The sequence below is a fragment of the Thermobia domestica genome, chromosome 5 (assembly GCF_964235325.1).
Source record: "Thermobia domestica chromosome 5, izTheDome1.hap1.1, whole genome shotgun sequence".
Lineage (NCBI taxonomy): Eukaryota > Metazoa > Arthropoda > Insecta > Zygentoma > Lepismatidae > Thermobia > Thermobia domestica.
Genome location: NC_137458.1, coordinates 170,337,149 through 170,355,830, shown reverse-complemented (window position 1 = coordinate 170,355,830; position 18,682 = coordinate 170,337,149). Strand labels below are relative to the sequence as shown.

At 37.0% G+C, this 18,682-nt stretch overlaps 1 protein-coding gene across 2 annotated transcripts in view; it reads right to left on the bottom strand.

Annotated features, from left to right (window-relative positions):
* Positions 1 to 18,682, bottom strand: part of LOC145686272 (uncharacterized) — a 72,429-nt gene that overhangs the window by 36,942 nt on the left and 16,805 nt on the right. The window contains exon 3 of one of the 2 annotated variants that reach the window (XR_014131573.1): positions 11,027 to 11,536. The exons of the other annotated variant lie outside the window; for it this stretch is intronic. The gene's annotated coding sequence lies outside the window, so the exon portion shown is untranslated. Of the gene's footprint in view, positions 1 to 11,026; positions 11,537 to 18,682 lie in introns of those variants that run through there. 2 annotated transcript variants of the gene reach the window in all.

Here is an 18,682-nt window from a genome sequence, read left to right as displayed (position 1 = left end):
CTTTTTTTCCCTTGAAAATTTGGTTGATTTCACATGGAATGGCTCTATATTAACTTTCACCACTTCTGCAATTTTATAGAGGCTTTTTTTTTTTTTTTTTTCGTTCTGGCAAGAAAAGTCCCATTTAACTTCCAGATAAAATGACCGTGCAATTTGAACCCTGCTTTATTCACAGGATAACTATAATAAAGATCTGGTTTATAAACACTATTTTTGCAGATCTCACATTTCTTGTTTCGTCCACTATGTATTTTGTTGCAGATGGAATGTGGTGCAAAATTTGTACCTTTGAAAGGGACACTGGGGTAATTGTCAGAACTTGCCCCTTTTCATTCTAGGATTTACAGAATTGAACAGCTGAATTGAAGTTTGACAAATTCCCAGCAAGTTCCACAAACTTCTTTCGGTTCATTTTCTTCTGACAATAGATTATTTTTACTGCGAAGTGTTTGGTCAGAAGTGATTTGGTACATTCACCCATAGATGCAGTAATTTTAATGTGCTTTCCTGATGCATATAGCTTACGACTTGATTTCTCTGACCACGGTTTCTTCACAGAATTAACACGCTACACGAAAGACTTCTTGTTCAGTTCGTGTCATTGTTGATACTATGTTAAAGCATTCAACCGTGTAACGTGGGTTCCTGTCACCACGGCATGGCGCGTCCTCAGGTTGCGGATCGAGGAGAAGGCCTCTAGATATAGAGGTTAGCTGCGAATATACTGAATAAGCAGTCGCGGACAGACGACTAGGAGTGGTCCTCCAGCTTGGGGGTTTGGGTAAGGCTAACACCCTCATCCTGTAAAAAAAGGTACTTGTTCAGAAACATTCACAAAAGCCTCGGACAAGGACTGATAACTTGGCACGACATCAGCAAAAGAAAATGGACATGAGATTTGGAACATGGAATATTAGAAGTCTTTATAGGGCAGGCGCGTTAAAATCTGTAACGAGTGAGTTAGAGAAATACAGGATGGACTTAGTAGGAGTTCAGGAAGTTAGGTGGGAAGGAAATGGATCTGAGAATTCCGGAAATTTTATGTTCTTTTACGGGGAAGGAAATAAAAATCACCAGTTAGGAACAGGGTTTTTCGTTCACAAACGAATATTACCAGCAATTAAACGGGTTGAATTTGTTACTGACAGACTTTCTTTTATTACTCTTAAGGGACGTTGGTGTGATATTATTGTTTTAAATGTACATGCTCCAACTGAAGATAAGGGTGACGATATAAAAGATAGTTTTTACGAAGAAGTGGAACGGATATTTGATCAACTCCCGCGATACCATATGAAGATTCTATTAGGGGATTTCAATGCGAAGGTAGGACGAGAGGATATTTTCAAACCGATTATAGGGAACGAAAGTTTGCATAAGGAAAGTAATGACAACGGTGTTAGACTCGTGAACTTTGCAACATCCAAAAACCTAATCGTGAAGAGTACAAAATTCCCACATCGCGACGTTCATAAATACACTTGGACATCACCAGACGGAAAAACACATAATCAAATTGATCACGTTTTAGTAGATAGAAGAAGACAATCTAGCATAATTGACGTCCGATCGTTTAGAGGGGCTGATTGTGACACTGATCACTACCTGGTAGTAGCGATAATACGGGAGAGATTATCGTTGAATAAAGGTAATATTCAATGTCCGAAAACGGAGAGATTTAATTTAAAGAAATTAGAAGAGAGCCAGGTAAGAGAGGAATACCAGATTGAAGTTTCGAATAGATTCGCGGTTTTAGAAGACTCGGAGTGCACTAGTGTTGAGGATACTTGGATTGAAATTAGAGATAGCATTAAAAGTTCAGCAATAGAAAAATTGGGACGCGCGGAAATACATAGGAAGAAACCATGGTTCGACCAAGAATGCATTAAACTAGCAGAGAAGAGAAAACAGGCAAAATTACGGTGGCTACAAAATCCGAATGAAACAACTACACAAAATTTCGCAAATATCAGGCGGGAAACTTCCAAAACTTTTAGAACAAAGAAACGGGATTTTTTGAAAGCTAAAATTAAGGAACTTGAAGATAATAGTAAAAATAAAAATATTCGGGACATGTATAAGGGGATCAGCGAATTTAAGAAAGGCTATCAACCTCGTGCTTATATATTAAAGAAATCTGACGGAACAGTTCTCACCGATACGGATAGCCTCTTAAATAGATGGAAAGATTTCTTTGACGATTTGCTGAACACGCAGCCAAAAACTAATGTGCGTGGAGAAAAGGAGATACACACCGCAGAACCGTATATTCCAGAACCCAATCGAATAGAGGTGGAAGCCGCTATAAAGAAATTGAAGAAACACAAATCTCCGGGTGTAGATGAAATTCCGGCTGAGTTAATTTTAGCTGGAGGCGAAAAATTGTGGAACAAGATACACAAACTCATTCTCCTTATCTGGAACAAGGAAGAATTGCCACAAGAGTGGAAAGAATCAATCATTGTTCCAATTCACAAGAAAGGCGACAAAACTGACTGTAATAATTATCGAGGCATTTCTCTTCTGTCAACATCCTATAAAATCCTTTCAAATATTCTGTTAGCAAGATTGACCCCATACGCAGATGAAATTATTGGAGATTATCAGTGCGGATTTAGACGAAATCGATCAACTATCGACCAAATATTTACCATTCGCCAAATACTCGGAAAGAAGTGGGAATACAATACCCCGGTACATCAACTATTTATTGATTTTAGAAAGGCTTACGACTCGGTTAGGAGAGAAACATTATACAACGTTCTTACAGAACTTGGAATACCGAGAAAGCTAATTAGATTAATTAAGATATGTTTAAGTGAATCCCAAAGTAAAGTCCGGGTAGGAAAATTTTTGTCCACGAGCTTCCACGTCGAAAATGGCCTGAAACAAGGAGATGCGTTGTCGCCATTATTATTTAACTTTGTGCTGGAATACGCCATAAGGAAAATCAAAGATAGCAACCAGGGCCTAGAGTTGAACGGCATTCACCAGGTTATGGCATATGCTGATGATGTAAATTTAATAGGGGATGATAGGAGAACAGTAGAAATAAATGCAGAGATCTTATTAAACGCTTGCAGGGACATGGGTTTAGAAGTAAATGCAGAGAAAACTAAATACATGGAAGTGCGTCGGGACCGTAATACGGCAAATTGTGGAGGCGTTAAAATATTAAATAATGCTTTTGATAAAGTGGATACTTTCAAATATTTAGGATCAATATTAACAGACGAAAATCATATTCACGAAGAAATTAAATGTCGACTCAAAGCAGGGAATTCGTGTTACTATTCGGTTCAAAATCTCTTGTCGTCGCGAATTCTGTCGAGGAATTCGAAGCTTAAAATATATAAAACGATAATCATGCCTGTTGTTCTGTATGGTTGTGAAACATGGTCGCTTACTTTGAGGGAAGAACATAGACTGAAAGTATTTGAGAACAGGATCCTGAGAAGAATATTCGGACCCAAGAGGAACGAGAATGGGGAATGGCGGAAGCTTCATAACGAGGAACTACATAGTTTATACGGTTTACCCAATATTGTTAGGGTCGTCAAGTCTAGGAGGCTTAGGTGGGCAGGTCATGTAGCTAGAATGGAAGAAAGTAGAAACGCTTTCAAAGTCTTGACTGGTAGACCCATAGGAAAACGACCATTAGGAAGACCTAGGCGCAGATGGGAGGACAATATTAAGATGGATCTCGCAGAGATAGGAATACAAAGTAGAAACTGGATGCAATTAGCTAAGGATAGAAGTCAGTGGAGAGCTTTTGTGAACGCGGCACTGAACCTCCGGGTTCCATAGGCCATAGAGTTAGTTAGTTAGTTAATGTTAAAGCATTCAAAACACAAAAAGTCATCACTAGAAACATCTTGACTTTGAAAGTCTTGAAATCAGCATTCTTATTCTCAACCTGAAAAAAGCATGCCTAGTCTAGTTTTATATATCACTCATTTATGGACATGTTATAGTCAGCACACTCCCCTCTTTTGCGGCCTCTGTCAGAAGACATTTCAAACTCAGTCGTTTCCACAAAACACTCTGCAACTCAATCGATCAGTAGAATCCTTACAAAAGTTTATAGGTACTGTTAGCCCGCAAATTTGGTAAACTGCTCTCTCTGTTCGTCTGATGACATTGAACCGTGAAATCATGCGTCCTGCCTTTTATATGCTAGGACAAACACACAGAGCTATATGAATGGTTCCAGAATATTCTATTACACTCTGGAATAATCTGGACAGTTCCAGATTGTTCTAGAAGATTCTGTGACATTTTGAAATTATATGGACGATTCAGGAACATTCAGAAAGTTCTGTTACATTCTGGAATCGTCTGGATGATTCCAGATTGTTCTAGAAGCTTCTACTACTTCTGGAATAACCTGGTTGTTTTCACATTGTCCAGAAGATCTTTCATGACTTGGAAGGTTCTATGTTGTAACCATCCGACTCATCACCTTCCGTTTCCATAAATGGCAGTCGGCATTTTGTAATGCTCTTTTTGGATCAACCATTCGTTACCGTGGTAATTAATCTCCTGGTAAGTTTAGCAACATTTATTCCATCCAGAGTAATACTTATGGCTGAATGCATAACTCCTATTTGAATGCAGGTCGTATATTCAATGTACATTATTCGATATCTATTAAACAACATAGCTTATATATACTTTAACTATAAATATAAAATAAATTAACAGTGCGCACGTTTATTTTTTACTTGAGAAGAAAATCAAAATCCTGGGATAACAACACATTATTCCACGATGGGGATAAGTAGAGCGTGATCTTGAAAGTTAAAGAAACAATGATAGCTTAGGTTCGTTGGAACTATATGAAAACAGTAGAAATATTTCTGCTGGATTAGGTTCTATTATACATTCAGGTCAGTTTTAGATTAGCAAATGCCAGAAGTTAAATATGGTTACTATCTTGGATAGCATGCTTATGTACCGTGCCCAATAAAAGTACACATGTCTCCAGGTGAGTATTCTGGTACTGTATGTGACTTAGGGTTAATACCATACACACAGTAAGCCTCAAACAAAAACAGTAGATAGTTAGTAGCATAACGTATGTAACGGTCAAATAACATCCTCCTCCCTATCGTTAAGCCCCATGTCATCTATTTACTACAGTATAGGCTCCTTCCTTATACTATTCCATATGGCATTATAGAGTGCACTTAACTATCAGGCTAGACAATTCATTAGCTAACTTCTGTCCTACTAACAAGAAAACTTCTACAGTGAAAACATGTTATTCCCCATGACATTTTATGATGAAAACATTTACTTAAATCATTATAGATAATTTTTCACACCTTCTGGCAGCCATAACAAATATCTGAGATTTCATTGCTGTACAACTGGAACCTGGGTTATTTGTGATGAAGGAAGTATCACATAGTGTAAGGTTTTCAGGAAGCTAAAATTAAGACGCTTTGTTACGCATTATATCCATCTCAACTGCTCATAACGTCACCAAATTACTAAACTGTATAAATTTCACAGCAAACAAGTGCCTTTGGTTTCAAAGAGTGAAACTATGGTAGACTTCCAAATTATAGTAATTCAATACTCAAACTTGAAAAGGTACGTCCATAATTACTGGTTGCAATAAATTAATAAGATCGAAGATAGAACCTGTCCCTCGGACGCTGAATCCATATTAGAAACCCATTACTCGCTACCGCTTACTGTTTTTGTTCTATGGTAATAAAGGTTGAATCCGGAAATCATTAATTTGAACCATTTCCAGCTTGAATAGATGGTTAAGGAAGAAGATAGAACCTACTCTTGGGAAGCTGAATTGATTGAAAAAAAAAAAATATTGCATCTCGATATCGCCTTTCAGTATTCAAACCCGATGTAGTAGAAATTTCAACCACTTCTGGTTTTGGTAGAGTGTTGCCGGTTGATGATATGTTCCCTTGACGCCCTGAATACATTGCAAGAAACAGCTTGTCGCTCCATTACCAGTTTTGTTCTATGCCGATAAATGTTGAAACTGGAAATGGTAAATTTTAATTACTTCCGCACTCAACAGAAGGTTAAGGGAGAAGATAAAACCTACTGGTAGGGAGCTGAATTGATTGAAAAAAAAGAAATCTTGAAATGTCTCACAGTTTTAGCTCTACAGTAACCAGTACTGAAACAAATTACAACCACTTCTGGTTTGGTTGGTAGGCTGTTGCGGGTTGTGATGGTGTGTTCTCTTTACAGCCTAGATTGTTTCCAGAGAACCGCTTATCACTATACCACTATTCTAATACAAGTATGTTCTATGGAGATAAATGTTGTAACTGGAAATGGTTTCTTTTAACTACTTTCGGTTTCAATAGAGGGTTAACGGAGCAAAGGGAACCTATTCTTGGTACTCTGAATTAATTGCAAAAAAATCGCTTCTTGATATCACTTACCAGTTTTACTCTATGAAAATCAGTTTTGAAACCGGAAGTATTAACAAATTTCAACCACTCCCGGTTTTGGTAATACGTTTGGGATAGTCACGATACGTTGCCTTGAGACGCTAAATTGTTTGCAAAAAAACAGCTTCTCGCCATCTGTTATCGTTTTCGTTCTATGGCGATAAACGTTAAATTAGAACGGCTAATATGAACCACTTCCAGTTTGAATAGAGGGTTAAATGAAAAGATGTAACTTATTCTTAGGACGCTTAATAGACTGCAGAAAACCGCATCTCGGCATCTTTTACCGTTTTGGCTCTGTAGAAATCAGTATTGAAACCGGAAATACCAAATCTGAACCACTTTTGGTTTTGGTAGAGTGTTCGGCTTAGTCATGGTACATTGCACTAGGACTTGAACCGTTTGCGAAAAATCGCTTCTAGCTATCTGTTACCGTTTCCGTTCTATGGTGATAAACGTTGAAACCGGAAATGAGTAATTTGAACCACTTCCAGTTTGAGTAGAGACTTCATGAAAGAAATTGAGGGTATCCTTAAGATGCTAAACCGACTGCAAAAATCCACCGTGTCTCGATATCTCTTATCGTTTCTGCTGATACCTGTCGCCAGACGGACGGACGGACGAAGGCGTTCTATTAGACTTCCGACACTTACACATAGCATAGATTGGAAGTCTAATAATTAAAGGGATGTCTACCCATCATCACAGGCTTCAAAATCTCCATAAGGTAACATGTAAAATTTAATTCATAAATATCTTACAAAATACTGCACCTAGAAACTTGCAATTTTCTATACGAATGCCAAAGAGCAATACAAAGGAGATGGTTATCTCAATTTTAAACTTAATGACTCAGATTAATTGTAATAATTACTTCCGTAATGACGGAATCACTACTTCAGGAAAAGGGTCAAAAGACCACTTTCATACTTCATAAATTATTACGGGTGACATTCTTTGAAGAACACATGCTGGGGAGGAATGCATTGTGGCAATTTGAGGAGCGAAACTCGTGTCTACCACCTCCATTTTCCTTCCCACCCCTACCCCTACTTCCCTACAACTTTACAACGAGTTCCTACAACTTTACAACGACAACTATAGAACAAAGATAATGATCTTTGAAACCTCAGTATCGAACATATGTTTCCGATTGCTTTTCTACATCTTTTGTTGCTTCAAGCGGACGGATTCTCCAAACGACTTTCACCTCTGCCACTGACAACTATAGTACTATACAACCAAAGAAATTCTAAATGTTTGTTATTTGCTTGTCTGGAAGGATAGATTTCTTTCGTTTTATATTATTCATCACAGAAAACCACAGTATGATGTTTCTGCGGTTAGAACGAATTAATTGTATACAGGGGTGGCAAAAACCAAGTTTTCCTTTTTCTAAATAACTAGTTTGGTTTACCAAAACTCCTTTATATATTTACCATACCCGTACATGCATGTCTGTTCGTGTGCGACAAAAAGAAAGAAAAAAAAAACTAAAGCACCACTTCCTAGAACATCACCAAATTTGGTCAAAATATAGAGTCAAGAGTCAGGAATTGAGTTTGTTATTAAAACCATGTACTCAAACCGGAAGTGGTTTAAATAAAGTTTCGGTTTGATCATTGATCACCAAAAATCGAAAATGGTAATATGTTGTGAAATCCGGTTTTGTGCTTCGTAAGAACACATTTAATCTCTATTATTAACTCTCTACTAAAACCGAAAATGATTCAAATTAACTATAATTTCTGGTTTCAATAAATATTGATCTATGTAGAGCAAAAACGGTAAAAAATATATGAAAGCGGTTTCCTCCAATCGAGTAGCTCTCAAGCGTCTCAAATCTACCTTTCATCTTCTCTTTTGATCTTCAATTGAAACATGAAGTCATAGAAATTATCTATTTCAATAGTGATTTCCATAGAACAGGAATGGTAAAAGCGAGAAGCGGTTTTTTACTTTCTATTCAGCGTTCTAAAAACAACTACTATCTTCAGTCTTAAGCCTCTATTCAAACCAAAAGAGATGGAAATCAACCACTTCCGGTTTAAACGGTGATAGCTATAGAATAAAAACTGTAATAGACAACAAGAGCGGTTTTCTGCAATCAATTAGGCGTCGCAAGAATCTATTTCGTCTCTAGTCTAGACTCTCTACTAAAACCGGAAGTGGTAGAAATTAGTACAATTTCCAGTTTCAATATTAATTGTGAAAATATCGTACCCCAGAAACCAAACTCCTTTGCATGGTGTACACGTAGCACTGCTACTTGTTTTTGAACCATTTTCTTTACCTTATGGATAATCGTGGCCTCTATTTTTTAAACCATAAAATAAGTCAAACTCGATGTCATACATAAACTAGTTGCCAGTAGAGCACATATTATTTACTAGTCTGCCCATTCAGCACTGTTCAAGATTGACTAAGCCAAACCGAGTAGCGCGTCTGAACAAGGAAATCTACTTTAGATTTGTCATAAGGGATAAGAAATTGTAAACATCTGAGAGATTATTTGGTTCATACAGTTACAGTTAAGAGCCTAAGATAGATTGGGTTAGAGCTAAGTTAGGATAAAGCTGGAAGTATAAAACTTTTCATTATGTTATTCTATGACAACCAATTAGGTTACATAATCTTCAATAAAATTCGTAAGCGCTTACACATTTTTGTAAAGGAAGTCTTGATTCTGAGCGAAAAGAGCTAGTTGACCTTTGACCTCGAGTTGAACCGGATTGCGGTTATTAATAAAATATTTATTTAACAAAGTTGTCTGGGTCATGATTTTTAGAAAATCAAAACTTATTTCCAAGAGTAAACTACCCCGTGGATTCTTTGTAGGACAAATAAGTTACACTATGTCAGGTTACAAACAGAATGGCCAGGGTCTCTTTTTTTTTTTTTTTAATCGTCAGAAAAGAACTCAGCCCAAGACTTAAATACTTCTTGTTTTTTTTTTTTTTTTTCTAAAAACTTATAACACAGTATAGGGTTGTAAATACAATATTGATGTATGAAACATAAACAAAATATGTTGGAGACGTTTCCGAGAAATCCCCCTAATTTTCATCCTTCAGGAAACTATTATTTTTAGAGGTACAAGAAAATGCAACCCCTTTCCTGGAAAATCCTGGAAAGCTGACACACTTCCTATATCCACTAGAATCTAGGCTGAAAATAATCACTTATCCAACATTTCGCTCTCTAGTTATTTCTTTTTTGTACCATTACAACCAACTTTCTGCGAACTAGATCTCTGAAATAACGCATTTGTGCACCAAGATTGGTCTATAGGCTTTTTCACATTTACGTGTGAAGATTCACTTCCCAAAGTTATTTCCTAACACCATGTGTACACTTACTTACTTTCGAGTAACAAGAACTAGAAATGTTCGAAGCCCTAGTTCTACTTATATTTATGACCATAGTCTGAAACATAAAATCGCCCACGTAGTCTAAATTATGGTGACATTACTGCGTCCGTCCTTTATTAGTTTGGTTGGCTTTGTGGGTTTAGAATTTAGCTTCCCTTTCTGCACCAGTGTTGTAAGAGACTGGTGATTATGGAGCCTTCAGTAGGATCCGTATCCTTAGTAACGCATTAAAATTTCAAGGCTCTTCCACCGGGTATCGAACCCGAGATCCGTGCTCCAAAATGAGCGAGCTAGACACTATACCAACCGGAAGTGCTGCTGTATTTTTGAAATGTTACTTACATATGTTTAATCACAGGCAATTTGTTTCATGGGTTTCAGTCCATCGTTTCTGTTGAATGGATCTTGAAGTAAAGTTGATTTTTTCACTACTTCTTGAAAATTTGAATAATGTTGCCAGGAAGTCGAAGCAACTACCCGCTACGAATTTCAAATCCCAGTCACTAGAGGGAATTATGTATTTTGTATTCATGTAAATGTCTCATGCAAACTTAGTGCTGCAAAGGAACGCTAAATTTCAGCCATGATTTATATCGAACTGTTGATCCAACAGTATCGAAAATATACCCACAGTATATTTTTTACAGTTGAGGCAGTGCTATTATAAAGTTGGAACTAGCTAATGCAGCAGCAGGAAATCGTAAGAAGTAAAGAGTTCAAATTGTCTTGTTCTTTCTCTCTGGCGTTTACAAGAAAATCTATCTGCTCTGCAGAAACGAAGGAAACAAATAGGATGAGGGTGGCACCCCGGGGCGTTGTACCACACCCATTGGTAAAGGACTTGAGAGGGGGAGGGAAATCCCTGCCTGTCAGTAGCACATCTCTTCGTGAAGACCAAACTGGAGCAGATACATTCAACCACTATGTAATATATAGTCCACTACAATGTTACCAAAAAATGTTCATTACTCGCGATCTACGTCATTAAGCGAGAAATTGAAACAACTATTTAATTTCTATTGATTTTCGCTATTCATATGGAAGATTTTAAGTTGTTACGTATCATATTTCCTTAGATATTCATGAAGTAAAATTTACATGTTAACTTATGGAGACTGAGAAACCAGTGGCAAAATGTATAAGATCCCCTTAAACAGTTCAGGTGAATAAATGTTTACATTTTGAAGTTTGAAGTTATACATATATTGTATACTTTACAAACTTGGTAAACTGTATGTTAATACACCAACTAACTTATATATTACTTCATTTCATAATAATATATTTTTATATTTTAATTCTTCTTCTTCTATCTGGGATTACACCGGTTTCAGTCCGACACAGTGTCTGGCGAAGAACAATTTACAGTGCATAGATACGAGTTAACACCAAATGTTCGGCATAAGACAGATAAAAAATAATAAAAATAAAACATTAATTTGAATATTCACGGGCACAACAAGAAAACATCAGTGAAACGATAGTTCATTACAATGTAAAGAACATTCAGAAGATGTTTTTTTTTTTTTTTTTTTTAAATATCAATTCCAACTTTGCTTAATTTATTGTATTTATTCTATCACATTGAGCACATTAGTCCAAGGTCCAAGAGTAGACTTTTTGCAAAAACATGAAAAATTTTAGAACCAAAGTGATGTCCTTTTCGGGATGTGTAGTACGCTTAAAGATACAACTCCTATACAATTCTCATAATATTTGTAATTGATGTTTCTGAAACGAAAAATAAATAAATAAATAAATAAATAAATAAATAAATAAATAAATAAAAATAAAAGTAAAAAAAAAAATCAATCAAGATATTAGCTACGGCAGTTAAAACATGAACATTTTTTTATACATACAAAGCTGTTCAACTCAAAAGTAATAACTCTCTTTTTCAGGGAATGTAGTCCCCAACAGTAAATAAAAATCGATTTTTTTTAGATTGATAACTTTTTAAAAAAATATATGTATATTTTTATTTTTCAAGAAAAAATTCAGAAGGCTACAGCACAAAAACTTAGACACATATTTCAAAATGAAGGATACGATTTAAAAAATTAAATCATCTTTCAAATAAAAATCAAAGGGCAACAAAATATCTTGAACCATTCCAGAGATTATTATGTTGCCGAAAATTGCACGTGGGAAATGGAGTCCGAGGCACCAATTTTAGCGGCCTAAACCTCAGGCCAGGTATTTTTATGGAGGAAGAAAAAAGTGTTTCTTACTTTGACCTGAGTTTTAACATCTTTTAATTCAACGACATCTAAGGTTATCACAGTAACCTCCTTTCCTGAATGGATATAATGCCACTTGATTTTTTCGGGCTGGGTACACTTGGCAAACCCTGCTGCTTCCCCAATATCTTAGCATGTCCATACATGAGTAGTTTGTGCGCCTTGTCGGCCTATTTCCTTACATACAAACGTTACCTCTTCTATTCAACAGCCTCCATAACATATGTCGATTTCCATTACCATTATGTCGATTCTGACTGTCCGCTCACGAGCGTATTGAGGTGAAGTGATCTGCTTAACACCTGTACCCCGGCAATCTTCCAATCAGTTGTCGCTGTACAGCGCCACGTCCCATGTCTTACCATGCTGGACATTCGTAGCCGCATTGCTTGTAATCCCATTTATGTGTTTGCGCCTATTTGGAGGACACGTTTCGTATTTGCGACTGGCAACAATGGTTACACGTTCCTTGCGGCATACCAGTATATTATTAGTCCTTTTGCATGTATTGGTTGATCATGGGTAATAGCACCTCCTGGTTTGGTAATATGACCGATTCCTCTTACTTTGCCGGGTAGAACTTTCTGTGTAATCTTCTGGTATGATAATGATATCTTTCCTGTTCGTGAGATATTTGGTATTTCATCTGCTTTTTCGTCGCTTTTAAACGATCTGGAAACAGTTATTACTTAATTCAATAGCATTTTGTAGATATCTATCTAACTTTCTACATTTTTGGTATTCTTAAATGCCCTTAAGCTATTCACTAAAATTCGAAACAATGGCGGGTAATCTTAGCAAAGAACCTTTAGACAAAAACTCAATATTTCTTTAATATAAAGAAGCAGTTTATTAGTAGTTATTATCCTTGCGCATGCATGAACTACAATTTGATTAACTCAAGTTTGAAGAAACAAGTCATTATGCTACCACTTGGAGTTATAAGTTACAACTATACAATTGTCAGTATTCGCATGCTTACAGTCAGTGGCGGCGATTGGACGTTAAAAGTGGGAGGGGGGCAAGATATGATCTGAATATGTGTATATCAATGTTAGTGTTTCTTATTGTTTCTAACACTTTGTTTGACGAAAGGTTCTATAACTAATAGGATACTATATTTTTTAGTTAAAATACTGTATATCATGTTTCATATTTAATTGAGTAAATTGACAAGAGCAACACACATAGGTACTAACCCTTGATTCCTTGCTCATGAACATCTTAAAATTCTGTCTGGATAATTGTGTGATCAGATTATTTAACAACATATTTATAAAACAATAAATAAAAAGGATATTATTAATCAAACTAATGAATAATGAGGCTTGTTTTTTAGAAGTTATATTGAAACTGGAGATTAATGAACAACTTATATTTTTAATTCCACACTTGCCATTAAATGTATGTTATTACTCTTAGAAAATGAAAGACAGTAAATACTACAAGCATATGCTACGACGCAATTGTAATATTAATTCCTTTGAATTGCAATTAAAACGCAATTCCTGTAGCTGTCCTAACTCCAGGGGAAAGACAAATAACCAATACACACTTACGCAACGACAAAAATTACATGGTGCCATTTTTTCTATGAACCAGCAATATATGCAAAAACTTTACATTTCCAAATGAAACTATATACATTAACCATTTTAAATTATGACTTTTTAAAAAGTAAATTATTGAATTTCAGTCAATCAGCTACAGCATCATCCCTATTTATCCTAGGATCATGGTTAGTACTCATTCTCTTCAGAACAGAACAATCTTTGAAACGGTTCTATTTACGTTTTCCTATCATGTCCCTAAGGCGGGAAATTTTGAGGGAAATCTGGATTTTTTCTTATTTTTTTTTTTTCAAACTTTGATCCCCTTTGTTAATGCACAGATCTCAAAATCAACTGAAAAATACGAAGGGGTGTACTAAATGTGTATAACAAAAATTCAAACTTCTATCTTGAAAACTAAGTGCGAGAAAATGTTTACCAATGAGCTAAGAACATTCCCACAATGACCCAGATGACCCGAATGTAATATAAAATTTTCCTGAGACATCCTTATTTATCTTATGATCATTGTTCGTACATCATTCCCTTCAGAATAGAACATACTTTCAAGCGGTACCACTCACATGTCTCCATCATGTACATACCTGAGGTGGGAAAATCATGAAAAAAAAATGGATTATTTGTTTTAAAAATATTCCTTCTTTGTACTTTTTTGCCTCTCTGTTTTAACGCAGAGATCTGAAACCAATCTGAAAAATATTTGGTCTAGGAATTAATTCATGCGGTTGGTACGCACACATTGAAGCTGTAGTACAAACACAAAATACATAAATACCTTAAGAAAAATATTGTCCATCGCTAGCCACCACTTTCGCCCATCTGTCAGGCAATGTACGGATTCCGTGGCGAAAGAAGTCCTCATCCTTGGAAGCGATCTTGTCAGAGACCCATGTTTCGATATCTTCTGAAGAAGTAAACCGCTGTCCAATCAAATCGTTGTTCATGCAATCGAACAAGTAGTAGTCCGAAGGAGCAACGTCTGGTGAATACGGCGGGTGGGGTAAAACTTCCCATCCGACATTTTCTAAATAGGTTTTGACCGGTTTTGCGACATGTGGGCGAGCGTTATCATGTTGAACAATAAGTTTATCATGTCTGTTCTCCCATTCTGGTCGTGTTCTGGCCAGAGCTTGCTTCAAACGCATTAATTGTCGTCGATAACGTTCTCCATTCATAGTTTCACCCGGTTGCAGCAGCTCATAGTACACCACACCTTTCATATCCCACCATATGCACAGCATAACCTTTGCACAGTGAATATCTCGTTTTGGTTGTGATGGACCTGGTTCACCTGGTTTCACCCAGGCCTTTTTTCGTTTAGGGTTCTCGTAATGGATCCACTTCTCATCACCCGTAATAATTCGATGCAGAAACCCCTTTCTGCTCTGTCGTTGAAGCAGCAATTCGCAAATGGTTTTTCGTCTTTCAACGTCTCTGTCTTTCAATTCATGTGGAACCCAATGTGACATCTTTTGAATCATTCCCATGGCTTTCAAGCGTTTGGAGACTGTTGTTTGATCAACGCCTAATGCTGCTGCAAGTTGTTCCTGCGTTTGACACGAATCCTGCTCGAGCAATGCTGTCAATTCTTCGTCTTGAAATTTTTTTGGCTGTCCAGCTCGCTCTTGGTCTGCCAAGCCGAAACCACCACTTCTAAACCGTGCAAACCACTTCTGACACGTTCGCTCAGCTAGAGCATGGTCACCATACACTTCCACCAAAATACGATGACTTTCAGTCGCACTTTTCTGCATGTTAAAGTAATGCAGCAGGACACCCCGCAAAAACACTTTATCAGGCACAAATTGCGCCATGTTCACTTAACTACAAACTGGTGTTGTTGACGCTTTAATCCACTGCCCTATACTACGAACGATACGCGATGACAGGGGTTTGCAACACTTGTGTGGATACACGGAACTGTGGGACGCTCCGTTCGTTGCGCCATCTCTTGTCCAACCGCACGAATTAATTCCTAGACCAAATACTAAGGGTTGTACTAAATGTGTGTACAAAATTTCAATCTTCTAGGTGCAAAAGTAAGCCCGTCAAAATAATATCTCTACAATACTCCAGATTCCCGTATAAAAAAGGATCTCAGGTAAAAATTCCCTGAGAAATCCCTATTTATACTAGGATCATGGTTCGTACATCATTCTTTTTAGAACAGAATAGCCTTTCAAACGGTACCATTCACATGTCTCCATCATGTATCTGAGGAGGGAAAGTCGCGAAAAAAGGGATCTTTGTTAAAAAGAGGTCCTTTTTTCTTTTCTTTCCTTTATTTTTTACCTTTTTCTCTCTCTGGATCCCCTGTTTTATCGCAGAAATCTGAAAAGAATCTAGAAAATATTAAGGGGTGCACTGAATATGTGTGCAAAATTTCAATCTTTTAGGTGCAAAAGTAAGCCCTGCTAAAAGTAATAAAAAGGTCATAAAAAAGTTTTTTGGTTATGACGTCATCACACTCTGCGTCTCGACACAGAAAGGCGTGAAAGCATATGCAACGTGTTCTACAATGCCTACAGGCTTGAGATAAAAAAACAGAAGTAAAAAGCTTTTATGGTACTTTTTTAAATCGAATAATGAAGATTCTAGCCTATCACCGAAAAATAGATGATATAATTTAAGAGTTAAGTGGTCACTTCAAAAAAGTGGGGGGGCAACTGTCCCTTCTTTCCCCCCCTAATCGCCGCCCATGCTTACAGTATTCCTACATCATCTCTAATTTTGGCCCACAACTACACTATGAGGCATTCCATGTGAAATCAATCACATTTTCAGAAAAAAAAATCGTCTTAGAATTTGATGAAACTTGGTGTATATGTAGGCTCCTTTGAAACATGACCATGCACCAAATTTTAGCCCTGTACCCCCTGTAGTTTCAGAGTACAGGGTGGTAAAAATTGACAAATTTGATTTTTTTTTTTATTTATTTATTTATTACAGTCTTGTTAACTTTAATTGGTCATATCTGCCGTAAATATTGAGCTAGAGAGAAAAATAATATACCATTTTGAAGAGGAAAGAACAAGCTACAAGTTATGTCAGGAACATTTATTTGAAAATCAAATATCATTTTCCGGGAAAATTTTGGATCAATGGTATCTCAGAAAATTTCCACATTGGGTACCAAGGGAGCCCCATATGTCCGGCATAAGTGTGCCAAATGTCAACTTGGGCCAAGAATGGGCCTGGAATCTACAATGATTTTTCGTGTGACCATGTCGGGGGAGACACCTGGAGTGCCAATGTACCAACTTGCCAATTTGTCAATACTGGTGAAGTAAGGTGTAACTGACCTAACAGTAATGTTTTTCTGGTGTAGCAAGAATTCTAAAATGGTGTATGTGTACTGCACAGAAATGAAACATGAAGAGGAAGCCAACTTTCTAAAGGACAGATTCGATGCAGCTCGACAGATTCCTGAAACCCGTAAATTTCACTCCGTGGTTTCTATGTTTCAAAGAAAGGTTGCAATGAGGCAATATTCTTCTACACCAGACTTTAAGGAAGAGACAGTAGTTGAAACAGATGGCTCACAAGAGCCATTACCATTGATAGAATCAGGGGCTTTGTCACTTGCACCTATGGTAGCTTGTTCGTGTTCTGCAAATCGACGAGACTCATGAAACAGCAAAGTTGTATTTCCTGAGACTGGAGGGACCAGCACCTTCCTTTGTATATCCAGATATACCAGATGTGCTCTCACTGCCTGCTTGTGACATCATCTCTTTTGTTAGCTCCATAACTACAACTGGCCGTACATACACGCTCAGCAACAAAGAGATGGAAGAAGCAAGAGTTGACTGCTTCAACACAGGCACCACTGACAATTGATCACTTCCAGTAGGTCAGTAACGGCTAAGTATTTCTTACATTTTACGTCATCAGTATTGACAAACTGGCGAGTTGCCACATTGGAACCCCAGGTGTCTCTCCCGACATGGTCACACGAAAATCATTGTAGGCTCCAGGCTCATTCTAGTCCCAAGTTGACATTTGGCACACTTATGCCGGACATATGGGGCTACCATGGTACCCAATTTCAAGGACATCAAATGGACACTTTCCGAGATATCACTGATCCAAAATTTTCCCGGAAAATGATGTTTAATTTTCATATAAATGTTCTGACGTATCTTGCAGCCTATTTTTTTCTATTCAAAATGGTATATTATTTTTCTTTCTAGCTCAATATTTACGGTAGATATGACCAATTGAAGTGAACAAGATTCTACAAAAAGCATCAAATTTGTCCATTTTTTTACCACCCTATACTCGGAAACCACACGCGGTACAGGGCTATAATTTGGTGCATGATAATCTCTTATAGGGGCCTATATGTACACCAAGTATCATCGAAATCTGACACCATGAAGTTTTGGGCTTGGTTGATTTCACATGGAATGACCCCTATTTCATCTCTGTACGTAACAAAAATTTACTTTCTGAACTTTCGTTAACTCTCTTTGACGCATGTAACAGTAATCTTAGCTCTGCTCTATTTTTTCCTTATACTGCAATCATATTTAAAGAAGTGGCGAATATTGAGAATATCGCACCAGTGCAAAAACTTTAGGGTCACATGCTGGTGCAATGTGTAATTCAAGAATAAGGTAGAAATAGCATTAATGATGTAAGCGTTAGTCCATGTAATCCTCTGTTAGAGAATCCTGAATTTCGCCAATTTATTTCAAGGCTTGTAACTTTAAAACAACACTGCCTCTGCACCCATGTCTTGGCGTTTCATGCCGACTTTGGCCCGTTAATTTCTTGACTTCCATTCAATGGGCCACGAAAGAACGTGCACATTGAGAACATTCTGAAAATATTGTCTTCTAATATTTTCAAAAATTCGTGTTTGACAGCGACTTAATATTTTTTACTATGTTTACACAAGAAAATTGCTTTCGTAAAACATTACAAGTATTGCAAATGGAGCAAGCGGAGGCAGGCGAGTAAGCATATATGATCAAGGCACCAAAAGTGCATTGGTGGTCGCTATTGCAGCCACTATCACTAATAATATCTTTGGTAAGTTCACAACAGTATACAGTTGCTCG